The sequence below is a fragment of the Papaver somniferum genome, chromosome 5 (assembly GCF_003573695.1).
Source record: "Papaver somniferum cultivar HN1 chromosome 5, ASM357369v1, whole genome shotgun sequence".
NCBI classification, from domain to species: Eukaryota; Viridiplantae; Streptophyta; class Magnoliopsida; order Ranunculales; family Papaveraceae; genus Papaver; species Papaver somniferum.
In genome coordinates this window covers 168,644,913-168,664,052 of record NC_039362.1, presented here as the reverse complement: position 1 = coordinate 168,664,052, position 19,140 = coordinate 168,644,913, and the positions used below count along the sequence as shown (strand labels likewise).

Genomic DNA, 19,140 nt, shown 5'->3' with positions numbered 1-19,140 from the left:
CTGCGACTGTCTCTTACTGCTGTTCTGAGTTCTTCTTCTTCCTCTCGCCTGTATATCTGCAACTTGGTATTTTTGTGCTCTGTTATATTCTAAACTTTCCCAAAGTGTACGTAAGTCTTCTATGAGCTATCCCAACTCCTTTTATAGCCCACAAGTCGATAATAACTCCAAATCTTCGCCTTTTTCTTTCTTTCCTTACAGCAAAATCCTCGGTATTTTTTTCTTTTTATTTTTCTTTTGGTACGTCTCTAAAAGAGTCTGATTGGTCCAAACACTTCTAAACCTGGTAGTAAATCCCACAACAGGATATTCTCTCCCTTTTTACACGTAAACTCCAAAAATAGAACCATATCCGAGACTTTTTCTTCTCCCCTGTTTTCTTTCACGCAACTTCCTTTCTCATCCAAACTCTTCCCAAATATCAGAATATAATCCCAGCCGTTAATACACTCTCCCAAGTTTCACGTAATTTACCAAACCAACAAAATAAACCCGATATACTTTCACTTTCCCTGATGGCCTGATTCCCCTAGATATGCATGGAAATTTGTTTTTCTGCGTATCTAAATCCTATACCATCCCTGTTTGACCAGACCAGGCCCAACCAACCCATATCAATAAATAAAACCTGATAAAATGTCGTCAAAATCGACCCAGGAAGTTATGCAGAAGTTCGCAGGTGGAAGACGTGTTTTACCGTCAAAACTGTGATGAAGATGGGAAGCCCCCTCACCAGAATAGGGTGCCATTAGCCATGGGGTGTAAATAGCAGGTATGGGGTGCAAGTAGTGGTGAGGTGCCCCTTATCAACTGAGTGCCCCTTATCCAAACTGAGAGTCCACATAGTAATTTTCTCCCACGAGCGCAAATACCACTTTTCGAGCCAATTTTTCTACGCATGTTTATTTCTCCAAAAACACCTACAAAGACACAAAAAGCCATAATAAATACAAAATCGAGCACTAACAATATATACAATTGAGATTATATCAGACACAAAAATATGTCTATCAAATACCCCCAAACCTATTATTTGCTAGTCCTCGAGCAAAAATAAAATAGAAATAAAATCCTAACTCACTGTCGCAGGCATCGTCGATTGCATTTAGCATATGCAATAAGCCTTTAAACCCCTAGGTGTCTCTAGTGGCGGAGTGTTGTCTCCGGAGGTCTTACCAGAGGTATACCCACAAAACCTTTATACTCCAGACCCTAGCTTTCTACACAGAACCTTGGAAGGCACTAAAGAATCTCCTTGGTTGGCATACTTATTGACTACAGGAGGAAGTACCCTGATGTGAAATTCCAATTGTTGTACACGAGTTCTCGCTCAAGCATACTAAAATTCATATATAAGTGACAGAGCTCTACTCAGATAGTCGCACTATGGACATCAATATCCGGAGTCAAAACTAATCACATGGATAGATAAAGAAGATGGATATAGAGAAAAACATAGATGGTTTTGATGTTTACTAGGTGAACGGTGTTTCTCATATCTGTCTGAAGGCCTCCGCCAAAATGAACCTATCATAATGGACTGAGATACTAGTCTGACTAATATCACACACTGGCATATACAAGGGAACCAGTGATTGATAATCCTAACTCTAGGTCAACACAACTGGCATATACAAGGATTCCAGTGGTCGACTTTATTGAATTTATTCCAGTTGGTCTGATGGTCTGGTCTCAGTTTTTTTTTTTTTTTTTTTTCTCAATCACTCTAATTCACTCTAGCATTGATAACAACTTGAATCGTGAGCCCTACCTAATCACTTAGAGAAACATAGTTTAAAAACAAAAGAAAATAAAAAAAGAAGTGAAAAGGACTCAACGAGATATGGTGAAACTATCATGTTATTTCTAACACCCTGAGCTCTGTGCTTTTATGAATAGACTCTTTAGATGTTGCCATCTAGTCAGATTGGTTCCTCAACTCCTACAACCAAAATTCTTCCATCCACTTAGATTGGTTAGTGCCATCCTTAATAGGGATAAATTTCTAGGCTCTGGAGTTTATTTATTGCAACGAAAAGGTAACAAAAAGTTCTACCCCGCCCCCAAACTTAAATCTAACATTGTCCTCAATGTTTCTAATTAAATAACAGTACCAAAAATATAAGTAACATGAGGAAATAGTAAAGAGAGAAGTCGGAAAGATAGTACTTGGGTGAAGTGTAACCAAAAACCTACAAAAATATTATACAACATACAAAATCGCCTCGATGGTCAATCAAGGTAAACAGGGTCCTTCAGAGGGACCTCCTCAACATCACCTGTAGGAAAAGGCTCTAAAAAGGGCTTAAATCGCTGACCGTTAACCTTTGAGGAACTACTACCATCTGGTGTCTCAATCTCAACAGCGCCATGAGGAAAAACAGTACGGACCACAAAAGGACCGGTCCACCGAGAGCGCAACTTCCCGGGGAATAGATGCAAACGAGTGTCATACAGAAGAACTTTTTGACCTGGAGAAAATGACTTTCGTAAAATATTCCTATCATGCACAAGTTTCATTTTGTTCTTATACTCCTTAGCACTATCGTATGCATCTCTACGAATCTCGTCCAACTCATTGAGCTGGAGCTTTCTTTGAGCTTGCCTTGTCAAGTGAAAAGTTTAAGTTCTTAATAGCCCAATAGGCTCGATGCTCTAACTCAACAGGCAGGTGACATGCCTTCCAAACACTAAACGATAAGGTGACATTCCAATGGGTGTCTTAAACGCAGTACGGTAAGCCCATAAGGCATCAGTAAGCCTCGACGACCAGTCTTTCCTATTTGGATTAACTGTTTTCTCTAGAATACGTTTAATTTCCCTATTGGAAACCTCTACCTGACCACTAGTCTGAGGGTGATATGGGGTTGCTACTTTATGGGTAATACCGTATTGTTTCATTAAAAGAGCAAACGGTCTATTACAAAAGTGTGAACCTCCATCACTAATTATAGCTCGCGGCGTACCAAAACGTGTAAGTATATTCTCTTTCAAAAACTGGACTACGACCCTGTGGTCATTCGTTTTACACGGAACCGCCTCAACCCACTTAGACACATAGTCTACAGCGACAAGTATGTATAACCAAACGAAATAGGAAATGGACCCATAAAATCAATGCCCCACACATCAAAGACCTCAATCACTAAAATAGGGTTCAAAGGCATCATATTTCTACGGGAAATGGTTCCTAACTTCTGGCAACGCTCACAAGAAACACAATGACTATGGGAATCTTTAAACAACGAAGGCCAGTAAAATCCACACTGCAAAATCTTAGCAGCAGTCTTCTTAGCACTAAAATGACCCCCACATGCATGTTCATGACAAAAGGAGATAATACTAGACTGGTCACTCTCAGATACACATCTCCTAATAATCTGGTCCGGACAATACTTAAACAGATAAGGATCGTCCCAAAAGAAATGCTTAACCTCGGCTAAAAACCTAGAACGATCTTGCTTACCCCAATGTTGAGGTTCGACCAGTAACAAGATAATTCACTATATTTGCATACCAAGGTGATTGGGAAACAGAGAACAATTGTTCATCAGGAAAGTCCCTTATAGGAAGGGAATCACTAGGGGAACTAACAACTAGCCTAGACAAGTGGTCTGCTACTACATTTTCTGCACCCTTTTTGTCTCTAATGTCTGGAAAATTCTGTAACAATAGGATCCATCTAATCAATCTAGGTTTGGTATCCTTCTTAGATAAAAGGTATTTCAAAGCAGCATGATCTGTATAGATTATGATCTTAGAACCTAATATAGGACCTAAACTTATCCAAGGCAAACACGATGGCTAAATTCCTTCTCGGTAGTTGTATAGTTCATTTGGGCATCATTCAGAGTTTTGCTAGCAGTAAATCACATGAGTAATTTGTTTTCTCGTTGTCCACAACGCCTATAGCATAATCTGAAGAATCACACATAATTCAAAGGGTAGGTTCCAGTTAGGTGCCTGGACTATCGGGGCAGTAGTGAGTAAAGTTTTAAGCTTCTCAAAAGCCTCTAAACAAGCATCATCAAAGACAAACTTAACATCTTTGCAAGCAAATTGCAAAGAGGTCTAGAAATCAAGCTAAAATCCTTAATGAATCGACGGTAAAAACCTGCATGCCCTAGGAATGACCTAATATCTTTTACGGTTTTTGGGACCTGTAAAGTCTTAATAAGGTCAACTTTGGCTTTGTCTACCTCTATACCCTTTGAAGAGACGATGTGCCCTAACACAATTCCTGATTTAACCATGAAATGGCATTTTTCCCAATTAAGCACTAAATTTTTTTCCTTACACCTAGTCAACACTAATGTCAAATGATGCAAGCACTCATCGAAAGATGAACCAAACACTGAAAAATCATCCATAAAGACCTCTAAGAACCGTTCTACCATATCAGAAAATATGCTCATCATACAACGCTGAAAAGTTGCAGGGGCATTACATAGCCCGAAAGGCATGCGTCTATACGCAAAGGTACCAAAGGGACAGGTAAAAGTGGTTTTCTCTTGGTCTTCTGGGGCAATAACGATCTGATTATAACCGGAGTAGCCATCTAAGAAGCAATAGTGACTATGTCCAGCTAATCGCTCTAGCATTTGGTCGATAAAAGGAAGGGGAAAGTGATCCTTCCTTGTGACCTTGTTCAATTTCCTATAGTCAATACACACACGCCATCCCGTGGTCACTCGGGTTGGGATTAATTCATTATATCATTCTGGACTACAGTGATACCTGATTTCTTGGGGACAACCTGAACAGGGCTGACCCACTTACTGTCTGAAATTGGGTAAATAATACCCGCATCTAACAACTTAAGCACCTCTTTTCGAACTACCTCTTTCATGTTAGGGTTCAGTCGACGTTGCATCTCCCTAGAAGGTTTGGAGTCTTCCTCTAAATGAATCTGATGCATACACACAGTAGGACTTATACCCTTAATGTCTGCTATAGTCCACCCTAAAGCTTCCTTATTGTCTTGAAGTACATTTACTAGCCTACTTTCCTGATCACTATCCAAATCGGAAGCTACAATCACAGGTAAAGTCTCAGATGGGCCTAAAAACACATACTTTAGAGTATCGGGTAGTGGTTTAAGGTCCAACTTTGGGGGCTCTTCTAAAGAAGGAATTAGGGTAGTCTCAGAAACTGGTAACGGTTCGAACCTAGCTTTCCATCTATCAGTGTCTAACACAGGGGTAGAATCTAATAGAGCATTCACCTGTTCAATAGTGCTATCGTCGTCAAAATCTAAACCAAAATGGGATAGACAACTTTCTAATGGGTCTTCAGACAAATGTTTGGTAATGACTCCTGAACTAAGGCTTCTATCATGTTCACCTCTCAACACATGTGTCATCTAGCTCATGAGGTTGCTTACTGACATTAAAAATGTTCATCTCCATAGTCATATTACCAAAAGATAAACTCATCACACCATTTCGACAGTTAATGATCGCATTAGACGTAGCTAAAAATGGGCGACCTAAAATCACAGGTATCTGGTTCTCTGGGTCAGGGACAGGTTGGGTATCTAGGACCACGAAATCCACTGGATAAATAAACTTGTCGACCTCAATAAGAACATCCTCGATAACACCTCGAGGGATTTTAACAGACCTATCAGCTAACTGCAGTGTCATCTGAGTAGGTTTCATTTCACCAAGTCCTAGCTGTAAGTATACATGGAATGGCAGTAAGTTCACACTGGCTCCTAAGTCAAGTAAAGCTTTTTCTACCCGGAAGTTACCTATTGTGCAAGCAATGGTAGGAGAACCTGGGTCTTTGTACTTTGGAGTTGTGGTGTTCTGAATGATTGAACTTACGTGACTAGCTAAAAAGGCTTTCTTATGGACGCTAAGTTTTCGCTTTCGCGTACACATATCCTTAAGGAACTTGGCATAAGCAGGAATTTGCCTAATTGCATCTAATAAGGAAGGTTTATGGTAACTTGCTTAAAAACCTCCACTATGTCATTAAAGTTCGATTCCTTCTTTGTTGGTACTAATAGCTGAGGAAATGGGGCTCTAGGCTAAAATCAGACCTTTCAGGAACCGAATTCACATCATCAAAACTTTATCAGTCTCTCAGCTACTGGTCCTGAGAGGTGAGATCCTGAGGGGTGAACTACAGTATGTTCACTATCGGGCATGGTTACCTTATTGTCTACAACTCTACCACTTCTAAGGGTTCTAACACATTCAATTGATTCGATGGTTTTGCACCTAATTCATGAACTCCTCTAGGGTTGGGTTGTGTTTGACTAGGAAACTTACCTTTTTCTCTCAAAGAATCACTTATCAGACCAACCTGGGTTTTTAACTCGGAAATAGCCTGACTATTTTCTTGTCCTATCCTGTTACTAGCTTGTAGACTCTGTTCTACGGATAACTGAATTTTGCAGTTTGCTGAGTTAACAAGGCGAGAGATTCCTCTAAACTTAGGATTTTCTTATCTGACTGATTCTGAAACTGAGCTAGTCTGAAGGATTCTTAGTATAGCCAAAACCTGGGGGAGCATTAGAATTACTAAACTGACCTTGACTTTGGCCCTTAGACCACGAAAGGTTCGGATGGTTTCTCCAACCAGGATTATAGGTTTCTGAATATGGGTCAATCTTTTGACGGTTATCAAATCTAGTGTTATTATAAAGAGCATTGGCTTGCTCTTCAATATTCTGGCCTTCCCAAAAAGGCTCCACTCTACCACTAGTCTGGCCCACTTCTAAAGCTTCTAACCTTTTTGCTATAGCAGCAATTATGGCATATGATTCATATCCTCCTTCTACCCTATTAACGTTTCCTCTACTTAAAATAATTATGTTCTGGGGTGCCCTATTATTTTCCCATTGCTGGGTTTTTTCGGCGATTTCATTAAAAAATCCCATCGCCGCATCAACAGTTTGGTTTTCAAATCCACCAGTGCGTAGAGACTCAACCATGGTCATTGTGGAATAATCTAGACCCTCATAAAGGATCTGAACTATCCTAACCTTTTCTAAACCATGATGAGGACATTGGGATAATAAATCATTGAAACTTTCCAAATACCTATATAAAGATTCTCCCTCTTGTTGTGAAAATGTGCATATTTGCGTCCTAATAGACGATGTTTTGTGCCTAGGGAAAAACTTATTGAAAAAGGCAGATGTAAGTTGTTCATATGTCTCAGTTGACTCGGAGTCCAAACTATATAGCCACGACTTGGCCTTATCTTTCAGGGAAAATGGGAATAACCTAAGTTTCAAAGCATCATCATCAATAGAATTTTATAAATTGGAAGGGTAAGCAAACACAGATCAAGGCCGACTCAACCAAATCAAACCTATTGATTTCTAGCAAACAAAAAGCATGATGGCTCCACTTAGATTGTTTCTAGACCAGCTTCTAATCCTTCGAACGGGCATAAGCAGGAATTTGCCTAATTGCATCTAATAAAGGAAGGTTTATGGTAACTTTCTTAAAAACCTCCACTATGTCATTAAAGTTCGATTCCTTCTTTGTTGGTACTAATAGCTGAGGAAATAGATCTCTAGGCATAGAAACAGACCTCTCAGGAACTGAGTTGGCATCATCAGAAATTTTATCAGTTTCCTTAGCTAGTGGTCCTGAGGGGTGAACTACAGTATGTTCACTATCGGGCATGGTTACCTGATTGTCTAATATTCTACCACTCCTAAGGGTTCTAATAGCATTCAATTGATTCGATGGTTTTGTACCTACTTCGTGAACTCCTCTAGGATTGGGATTAGTCTGACTAGGGAACCTACCATTATCTCTCTCACTTAAGGTCTTAGCTATTTGGCCGGTTTGAAGTTCTAACTTAGCAAGGCTCTGAGCATTAGTTTGAAAATTCTGCTTGGTTTCCTGTTGAAAACTAACATTGCTCTGTGCTAACATTTCCTGAGTTTTTGCTAACATCTTAATAGATTCCTCTAAGCTAGTCGTTTTATTTTCTGGGCCTGATGTATTCCTAGTGTAGCCAAAATCTGGGGGAGCATTAGAATTATTAGACTGACCCTGACTCTGGCCCTTAGACCATGAAAAGTTCGGATGGTTCCTCCAACCAGGATTATAGGTTTCTGAATATGGGTCAAACTTCTGACGATTATCAAACCTAGTGTTATTATATAGAGCATTGGCTTGCTCTTCATTATTCTGGCCTTCCCAAAGAGGCTCCAATATACCACTAGTGTTACCCACTTCTAAAGCTTCTAACCTTTTCGCTATAGCAGCAATTTCGGCATCTGATTCATAGCCTCCTTCTACCCTATTAACGTTTCCTCTGCTAAGAAGAATTGTTTTCTGGGGTCCCCTACTACTTACCCATTGTTGGATCTTTTCGGAGACTTCATGCAAATATGTCATCGCGTCATCAACTGTTTAGTTATCAAATCCACCAGTAGACATAGATTCTATTGTGGTTGTGGTGGGATAATCTAAACCCTTATAAAGGATCTGAACTAACCTAACCTTCTCTAAACCATGATGAGGACATTGGGCTAATAAATCATTGAACCTTTCCAAATACATATACAAAGTTTCTCCCTCCTGTTGAGAAAACGTGCAGATTTGCGTCCTAATAGACGATGTTTTATGCCTAGGGAAAAACTTGTTCAAAAAGGCAGATGTAAGTTGTTCATACGTTTCGATTGACCCGGAAGCCAAACTATATAGCCACGATTTAGCTTTATCTTTCAGGGAAAAGGGGAATAACTTAAGTTCCAAAGCATCATCATCTAGGTTTCTAATCCTGAGGGTACTATAAATTTCCTCAAAGTCTCTAACATGGAAATAGGGGTTTTCATTTTCTTTCCCTAAAAAGATTGGGAGCAGCTGTAAGGTCCCAGGTTTAAGTTCATAAGTTGCTTTCGTCTCAGCTAACCTGATACATGACGGACGAGTAGTCCTAGTTGGATTCAACAAAGCTTTCAAAGTTGCCATTTCTAGCGCTATCGGAGCAATAGGGATTCTCTCCTCAGTCAAAGGACGTTCAAAAACAGACTCTTCAAAAGTCGGAATCTCTAGATTAAGGTAATCGAGACGCTTCGAACTACTAGGTTTCTCTTTAACAAATCTACCTAGTGCGTCTCTTTTACGTCAGGCATACAATAGAATTTTCTAAATTGGAAGGGTAAGCAAACACAGATCAAGGCCGACTCAACCAAATCAAACCTATTGATTTCTAGCAAACAAAAAGCATGATGGCTCCACTTAGATTGTTTCTAGACCAGCTTCTAATCCTTCGAACGGGAATTCGTTACAATTTAAGCAAACCCCTCTGGAATCAATCCGAGTTAACGTAAGTTGAATAGAGGCGAGGGAAGCTCGGTGGAGCTTTGATACCCAAGGCCTCACCGGTATTACAAGATGGCGCAGTCACGCATTCAACTTACAGAAACCGTCAAGAACTTCGAAGTATGCTTAAAAGAGTAACCAATATTTTTCGAATGACTTTCCTGTTAAGCTCGTTACCCTATCGGTCTCGTTCTAGTCAAAATTTTAGGCTTAGTTTCGCGTAGGTTACGTGTTCCTAAAGCGGGCAAGAAGAGAACGGTGATGAAATCCGAACCCTTATCTTGTATGGACAGGCCTTGCCCTTTACTATAAAAATAAATGTCTGTATCCAGTCCTCAACATATATGCATACGAAGGAGTCCAGTAACTCGCTGAAAGGGGATTCGCGAGTGTTTAGAATCTTACCTCCCGTTCCAGACGGGGGATGAATCGGTTGTAGTCGCTCGGGCCACTGACTCCGATGTCAAGTGTATGAACCCAAGGTGTAGAGACAATATCGTAATTTTCCTCCTTCTCTGCAAACAGTTTATATTTAAAGTACCCTTCCGTAGGGTAATAAAAAAAAATGTCCCAAAGTCCAAAAGTCCAAAAAGAAAAGAAAAATTACAAAGATAAGAAATCCTAATACAGTTTTTTTTCTAAAATAAAATAAAGAAACCCTAAACTAAAATTGTCTAAAGTAAAATTGTCTTCTTTTCTGTTCTTTTTGCTTTAATCTTTAGCTCCAAGTCTTTATGAAATCACCAAACTCTTTGACTCAATTTTCTTTATGATCCAGAACCTGTAGACACAAGATAAATACCCAAAAACATAAAAAAGAACAAAAATAATAAAAATAAATAAAAATAAATAAAATAAATCTAAAACCCTAAAAACAAGTCCCCAGCAGCGGCGCCAAAAATTGATGTGTTTTGTAGATAGTGGTAAAAGTGGTTCGATTCTCAGACTTGTGAAGGATATTAATTAGACTTAAATTCTAATATTAAAATAGAAAACTCATTAAAAATTATAGAAAACTCAATCAAAGTTGATATCAATATTAAAAGAACACTGAGGCTAAGATTCCACTATTTTCCAAATTCAAAGTGATTTAATCCAATATTTATATTCATGCAATTTTTTCGTTCAATTTGATTCTAAACTATTGCAACAAGTAGATTCTCAAAATAACAAGTGTAAATCCGAAGCATAGAACATCAAAAACCTAGGTCCAAGCATGCTCTATCAAAAGAAATAACAATTGCTTAACAAGAATCATTCAAACAATTTTCACTCAAGGCAAAACAATCATAAAAATTATTGCGATAAATAAATAAATAAATAAGAATATACCACTTTTTGTTGGAAAAATAGCTTCCTCTATCGCCTCAGAAATGGGGTTTAGCTCCTCATATTAATCACTTGCTCAAAATACATGTTTGTTGCTCAAAAGTTGATTAAAAAGAAGAGAAGGTATAAAACTGCGTGTTTGTAACGGATATAATTGTTACGAACCACTGTTACGAAGTACCCTAACACAAAACTGTTGCAACTCTGAATAATTGTTACAGAAATTGTGACAAACTGATTGAATTTGAAAGAAAAGGCCACGGATTCTGCGACTGTCTCTTACTGCTGTTCTGAGTTCTTCTTCTTCCTCTCGCCTGTATCTCTGCACCTTGGTGTTTTTGTGCTCTGTTATGTTCTAAACTTCCCCAAAGTGTACGTAAGTCTTCTATGAGCTATCCCAACTCCTTTTATAGCCCACAGGTCGATAATAACTCCAAATCATCGTCTTTTTCTTTCTTTCCTTACAGCAAAATCCTCGGTATTTTTTTCTTTTTCTTTTTCTTTTGGTACGTCTCTAAAAGATTCTGATTGGTCCAAACACTTCTAAACCTGGTAGTAAATCCCACAACAGGATATTCTCTCCATTTTTACACGTAAACTCCAAAAATAGAACCATATCCGAGACTTTTTTTTCTCCCCTGTTTTCTTTCACGCAACTTCCTTTCTCATCCAAACTCTTCCCAAATAGCAGAATATAATCCCAGCCGTTAATACACTCTCCCAAGTTTCACGTAATTTACCAAGCCAACAAAATAAACCCGATATACTTTCACTTTCCCTGATGGCCTGATTCGCCTAGATATGCATGGAAACTTGTTTTTCTGCGTATCGAAATCCTATACCATCCCTGTTTGACCAGACCAGGCCCAACCAACCCATATCAACAAATAAAACCTAATAAAATGTCGTCAAAATCGACCCAGGAAGTTATGCAGAAGTTCGCAGGTGGAAGACGTGTTTTCCCGCCAAAACTATGATGAAGATGGGAAACCCCCTAACCAGAATAGGGTGTCATTAGCCATGGGGTGTAAATAACGGGTATGGGGTGCAAGTAGCGGTGAGGTGCCCCTTATCAACTGAGTGCCCCTTATCCAAACTGAGAGTCCGCATAGTAATTTTCTCCCACGAGCGCAAATATCATTTTTCGAGCCAATTTTTCTACGCATGTTTATTTCTCCAATAACACCTACAAAGACACAAAAATCCATAATAAATACAAAATCGAGCACTAACAATATATACAATTGAGATTATAGCAGACACAAAAATGTGTCTATCACTTCCGCTCAAGCCTTGGTCATAATACTATAAATAGTAGAGCTTGTATCTTACAAACTCATCCCCGGAAGTTGACCAGACTACTTGATTGTTTGTGTGGGAAGCCAACTCGTTGATTGAGGAGATTAATCTCTTGCGTTTCTTCATTTATAGTTTTATTTGAGATCAAAAAGTTTTTCGTAATACCGTTGGTGGGAAAGCAAATCGTATTGTTATTATAGTTTAATAGGAAAGGAAAATTCAATTGATAAAATCAATTGTTTACATCAAGCTTCTATCTAAAAAAAGATTGTAACAATTATACAGACTTTAAATCAAAAACAAAGTTTTGGCTGAATTTAGTCTCTTTGGCTAATAAATAAGCTATGTCTGTTAGAGCATTGCTCGGTCGAACTCACAAGTGTTGCTATATCAAGCTTGTTATAAAAATTATATCTTGATTTCCCGTCTACAATTAGTTAAGTCTCGGTCTAGGATAGAGGTAGTTGATAAACGAACCAGTCATCATTTGCTATCTACCGTTTGAAGGCAAAGATCAACCGAAGATTTTGGAGAACTTCATCGATAAAAAGTAAGTGAAGACTAAACCACCTATTTCTCAAGTTATATTCACTTTTCTATCCTTGAGACGATTGTCGCATAACTAATTACACTAGCTTGTATAGACAAGAATTTCGAGTCGAGAACTAATTGTTTAGTTTACGAATTTCTCGAAATATAATAATTAAACTTAATGAACATTTGTCCATACTTGATCAAATTTCGGTGGAGAGAATTTATTGTTCGGAACCAAATCATGATTCAGGTTTATCATTTGAAAATAACATGGAACAGTGATATATGTCATTGATGTTATTCAGGAATGTTTCGAATTGATTTAGAAAAATGTAGAACTACTATATTTGGTATACAAGACAATGTTATCAGTCTTACAAACTGAGAAATTTTTTATATGTCTGAAGCCGTTTTACATGTATTCGTACACGTAGCGGAGTAGTTATATATCGACTTTCAGATTTGTGTAATATACATATTCGTATGTGCATCATGGGAAAATATATTTGTTTCGTGATCCGGATAGGTATGCATATTCATATGCAAACCATTTTGGAACTGTGGTAAGGGAACCGGGTTAAAACAATCAAACCCGTATGCGAGCCTGTTTGTGGGTGCAAATGGTTTCTGCGGATTTTGGTAAATTGGTGTGTGTGGATAAGAAACGAGTCTAATCCCTAAACAATATACTGCACGAGAGTACTTTTGATTCAAGAGATCAATCTGTACAAATCTGGCCTAAACCAAGAAATGGTCGTTCCATACTTGCTTCGGTCACAAAGTGAAGGAGAAGGGTTGGTCTTAAGGAGGAAAGCGAATAAAGTATTGAGACCAAAATCGTCATTCCGGAAGTATGGGTGTTTTGTGACTTGTATCAGAAAATTGGACTGCTTAGCTGAATGAAAAAGCTATCAGGTGATTTCTGAATGTTGTATTGTTCTCCTGACCAAAACTTGTTTTTTGGTGGAAAAAGGTGAGACCAATTTATACAAGTCGCAACAAAACGTACCCTGGTCTCATAGGAAGTGGAAACGATTGAGTGGTGGAAGAAGGGAGTAACGGGTAACGCCTGGAATTGATGTTTCCATACTGAAGGATACGTTTCACCATTACTTCTTGTCATTACTAACCGCCACGCTTTATGACACTTTCTTGTAACCGGCGTATTGCACGCCGCATGCTGTAAACCGCCAGACCAATACCCTGATGAGTATCCCCCAGTTTGTGACATGTTTTGATGTCTCGAGTGTGTTCGTGGAAAACATGTAGCACTTTTCTACGTGTGGCAAGTTGAAATTGAGAGGCTTGCCGCAGGTAAATAGTATGTGATGCTATAAGGCTCGTCTTGGCTGGTCGCCTAAAACTTGCCACAAGCTTGCCGGCTTGGTGGCGAACTTCGATGGCTGGGATCGCATCTTATGAAATAAGGGTAGCCATTGATTGTGGATACCTTGTGTTGGCGCCTAAAGATGGCGCAGCGGAGATTTTGGTGCACGCCAGTGGCAATGCGGCATGGTTGGCATGGCTCGCGCATGCCAGTGGCACGGTGGTGCAAGTGGCGCCTGGCGTAGCCATGGCCATTAGTTTTAGGCGGCTGGTCGCCTGAAAGTTTCCACAAGTCTGTCAGCTCGGTAGCTAACTTGGATGGCTGAGATTGCATCTCATGAGGGAGGATATCCGTTGATTATGGCTACCTTCTGTCGGCACCTGGAAACTTTGTCTAAATTAGGGTTTAGCGTGCCGAAAACCTAATTAGAATATATGGCATGTCGTTTGGCATGTGCGCCTGGCATGCGTGTTTGGCAAGTTTGGCATGCCGATTGGCATGTGCGTCTGGCATGCGCGTTTGGCGAGTTTGGCATGCCGATTGGCATGTGCTCCCGGCATGCGCGTTTGGCGAGTTTGACATGTTTCTTGGCATGTTTGGCATGCCGATTGGCATGTGTGCCTGACTTGCGCGTTTGGCGAGTTTGACATGCTGCTTGGCATGTTTGGCGTGCCAATTGGCATGTGCGCCTGGCATGCGCGTTTGGCGCGGGTTTTGGGAAGCCCATTGGATTTGCGAGCATCTGGCGTGGTATCCTCCTTTTCAACACTGTGGCGAGTTTGAAGCGACCTGATTGGTTGATGGGTAATGGGGCCGTCATCTAGGGAGTGGACGCACTTCTAGTGTGTTGTGGCGGATTTAATCGCCTAGTTTGGCAAAGCATAGTTTTTCGACCAGCGGGGTCTAGTGTACTGCGCGGGGCGCGAAATCCTAATTTTGCAAATTAGTCGGGTTTATGAGTTTTTATATGCTGCCACAAAAATCCTTATCTACAGAATGCAGTGTGCTTTCCGACTGAGCATTTCGCGCGATGGCCTTAACTTTGGTACTTGGAGGTTCATGTTACTCCGCTGCGAGTGAACACAAATCCGTCATGCCATACCGATATTAAGGGTTCTGCCGGGAAACATAGCACGGGAAAGTACTAAGTGAGTCTTGTATTGGCGAGGTGCCGAAATTTACAGAGTGTTTGGGATGGTTGCTATATTCGCCAGTCTGGATAAATTTCATGTAAATATATTTAATGGCTTAATAAATATATTGGTGGAGAGGTTAGCACTCACGGGACTGTTTTCTTGCAGAGTGACGTCAGATGCAAGGTTTTACAATTTTAACCCTAAGATAAAAACCACCATCAACATTAAGTCCCCTGCTTAGCACGTAACAGTGGCATTGTTGCAGGGTAAGCATGAGATGATGACAAACCAGAGTAAAATCGAAAGAGCAAGACGTGAAGAGATTTCCAAGGAAATTTAACTAACCTTTGATGGAAGGCATGAGGAATCCGTGATCCTAGTGTTGGCGGCTTTTGCATAAATTCGTCTTAGCCGTGGGATGTTGGCACCATTGCGGCGTCTTTGGCTACTGGTTAGGGAATGGTTCACGGCGCTGCTGGCTAGGGCATTTTTCGAGAGCAGAAAAGTTGGCGCTGAAGCTTTGCCTACTGATTGGCAGAGATGGTACTACAATTTGGTTCGCGAATCGGTGAATGCTAGCTGGCTAGGTTACGGAACGTATGGAGATGACGTTGTTTTGAACGACCAGGATGGCGCTTCCTTGGCTGGTGGAGATGGCGTTGCTTTGAATGGATAGGATGGCGCTGCTAGCTTGGCAAGGTGGATGGCGCGGCTACCTTGGAATGCCCGTGGAGTGGTGCGGATAGCTTGGCCGTACGGAGATGGTGCCGCTGGATTGGACGCGGAATGGCCGAGACGACTGCTAGATTTGACGTGGACCTTTGGCACTGGGATTGAACGCGGACTGTTGGCGCTGGCGTGGTCCTGCTGGTTTGGCTGCATCCATGGCATGGTGGATGGCGCGGCTAGCTTGGAGTGGGAAGAGATGGCGTCGGCTAGGAGTGGTAGAGATGGAGCCGTGGAGCGTTGGTGTAGTGTTGGCTTGGCCGTGGAGATCAGTGCCATGGAATGTCAACACCGCGGGACGAGCTGCCTTATTTCGTGCGTGTCCCAGAAGAGAAACCTTTCTCTAGCCGAACTCCAAAACACCATGCATATAAAAGGCGTTACCTATCTTCCTTAATTTAGTATTGTTTGCTTTGTTTTCACATCTTGGTGCTAGCGGCAAAGTCTTGGATCAGCGAAGAGAGCAGCAACAGAAGTAGGAGAGCGTATTTTAAGTATGTTTCTCAAAGTTTCTTCTTTTGTTTGATCTTTTGTGTTGGTGTACACCTAGCCATCGACATATCCTCCATAAACCCGTATAAATACTCTTGTATGAATGATTCTTCTCTGCTAGTAGTATCGTAGTAATATTAGCCGTCACATTTATAGTAAGGAAGCCAATTATTATGCAAAGTAGGAGCGCACGGATGGGTAGATGCCATTAGTTCTTCTCCCATGAAAACCTAGCTTCAGGGTTTCCTTTTCTTTTTGTAGCCGCGTGCAAAATTTTCGTGGTGGGACACACTCTCCCTTTGGTCGAGAGCATATTTCCTGCTGCGAGACACGGTTTTGGCTAGGGGCACGTTTCCCTTGGCAAAAAATGGCTTGTTGAAATGAGTATCAGTCCCTACTCTTTTGTCTATGCATGCTCCTTTTGGCTACGTGTGCTATGACTTGCGACCAAAATAGATTCTCCGCTGGTGATAAAGTAGTCTTCGTGCACCTTCTTTTTTTTGGTAGTAACTTTTCTTCATTTTGATCCGTTGTAGTTACTTTGAAAGTGAAAGCAGTATAAGAAAATTTTGTTAGGATGTCGCCTGAGAATAGTCCTGCCGCTATGTCGAAAAACGTTAGCAACTCCAAGCCCAACACCAATGACGAATTCTTTACACAGTCTTCCGCAGTTAAAAGAAACCATCCCAAATATGTGGCTATCCTTCTGAGCGGTTCAGAAAATGAAGGAGACGCCCCATCAGTTCGGCCAGGGCGCGTGATATGATTTTCTCTTCAGAAAAATGAGTATCCTGCTTCTCCTATTGAATTCAGGGATTGTCAGAGTCCATTGCGTTCTTTTGATGAATGGATGCGGTTCATGATAGACTGCGTAAGAGACAGTCTGACCAGGGCGGAAATCATCAATAGAGTCATGGCTTCTGCAACACTTCAAATCAGGAAGGACATCGTTGGCTTGGTCACTTTTATCTCCATATGGTGTCCGGATACTCATACGGCCATATGCAGGTAGGGTGAGATGACTATCTCTTTAGAGAGTGTAGCCGTCGTGCTGAATCTTCTAATAATAGGGAATCTTGACATTACTTTGTCCGATGAGGAAGAGGAAATGCGTGCCACTCTCGTTGCCAAGTCGGCGGGTTTTTTCGGAAAGATTTCGAAACGAAGTGCTTTTACAGCTGGTGGGTGTCTGAGTGGTTCTCGAAAGACTCGGAGCCGGATCAGATGAACGGTACGCTCCATGTCGCTGCATTTTTGGCTCCAGAGATATTCTTGATGATGGCTCTAGAAAGAAGGAGATAAGACAGGATCTCATCAAACTGGCTATCAAATTGGTGAAAGGTGTTGTCCTCCCCATCGGTGGATTGTTTCTTGGATCTTTGTACACCCATCTGGATCACTTGATTGCGGACATGTATACTTTTAATGGTCATATGAAAGTAGACTCGTACGTCCACATCACTTTTCTTCAAACGTGGATGTGGGAGCATTTCAGAAATTATGCTCCTAAGTCGCTGGCCTCATTTCCTGATTCCTATGACGGCTCCAGGATACTCCGCTGGTTAAACAAGCGTCTAAAATCGAACCTCATCGACTTCCTCGACAATGCGTATGCAGTTAACTTTCGTCCTTGGGCCCCGGTCCATGCATCCATAGTTCAGACGAACACTTTTGTCGATGCCCCAAATGTGACTTTGCTTTCCGCTGGAGAGAATATGAGCGTTGGAGAAATCATATTCATGCGAAGCTGTATACCTGGACACGTGCCATCTTTCTTCAGGGGATCTTATAAGGAGGTTCCTTATAATATTGACAGGGCTGCTCGGCATATGGGTTTTGACCAATGAGTCCCGTTTCTTCGTCATTCGGCGGCTCCGAAAGATTGTTGTCAGATACTCTTGATTCCAGTGTTCTTGCGCCGGGTAGAAGCCTCCCTTTCCTTCTCTCAGAACGAATCCCATCAACGACCTCCAAATACAATATGTTCTGTCAGGACGAGTTTCTCGCCATCCGTGGATTTGTGAATAACGTGGTGAAAGATCATCGTGGTAAGCCTTCTCCTGCGGTTTTAGCGAAACATCCATCGTTGAGGGAGCTTCATACGGATAAGAGAAAATCTCCCAACCCGGATGTGGAAAATTCCAAGGAAAAGGAGAGAAGGTATAAAAACCTTGCGGGTGGTTTTCAGTCGAATTCGTCAGCTCTCGTGACTTTCAGTTCTTCCAAAATACGGGTATGCATGGCTCCATTTTTATTTGACTGGTTCACACAAATCTTCTGTTTCATCGCTGAACATCTTTTATTCTGTTCTTTCACAACTTAGGGTCTTGACAACATGAACCCCTTTGCACGACTTGCGAACAGTCAGAAATCGGCGTCTAACTTTCTTGAAGATGAAGAAGAGTCCGGAGAAAAGGAATGTTCAGGATCCAGTGGTGATGGTGGAAGTACTTCTGAAAGTAGAGTTGATTCTTCCTCCAGCGAGTCCTTGAATGAGTCGGTAAGTTTCCGCATTCTTCTCCTCTCCTTTTTTTTTGAAACAATACTAAACCGTAATATCGCAGGGAGGAACCGTTTCTGAAGATGGCCCTGAGGTGGAGACTCGTCACTGTAAAGATGTAGCTTTGACCCCAACCGTGGAAGCCGCGTCTTCTGGTGATTTGGAAATGGAGGTTGAAGACGTCGCTGCAACCCAGATGGTGCAAAGTACTTCGCCAAACGTTGGCGCAATTGTAGTCAAGAATCCTCTGCCGGTCACAGATTCAGTTGCGGGTGCCATTTTTGCTCCTCGGTATTTGGTTCCTTTTCTAGATCATGTGCTGATTGGAGGCTTCAATATGCCAGGAAAATATGCGAAATTATACACTAAGATATGGGAAAGGTACGTACATATCGCCACTACCAAGAAGATCACTAGCCGGTTCAAACTAGTCAAGCGCGTGGAAGAAGCCTTATCTTCAATTGACAACATGTGCAATGTGACTAGCCACACCATTTC

General features: G+C 41.1%; 2 pseudogenes; both read left to right on the top strand.

Annotated features, from left to right (window-relative positions):
- The first annotated feature begins 7,001 nt into the window (after positions 1 to 7,001).
- LOC113284785 lies at positions 7,002 to 7,101 on the top strand (annotated as a pseudogene).
- Positions 7,102 to 8,481: 1,380 nt separating this feature from the next.
- Positions 8,482 to 8,581, top strand: LOC113284810 (annotated as a pseudogene).
- The last annotated feature ends 10,559 nt before the right edge of the window (positions 8,582 to 19,140 follow it).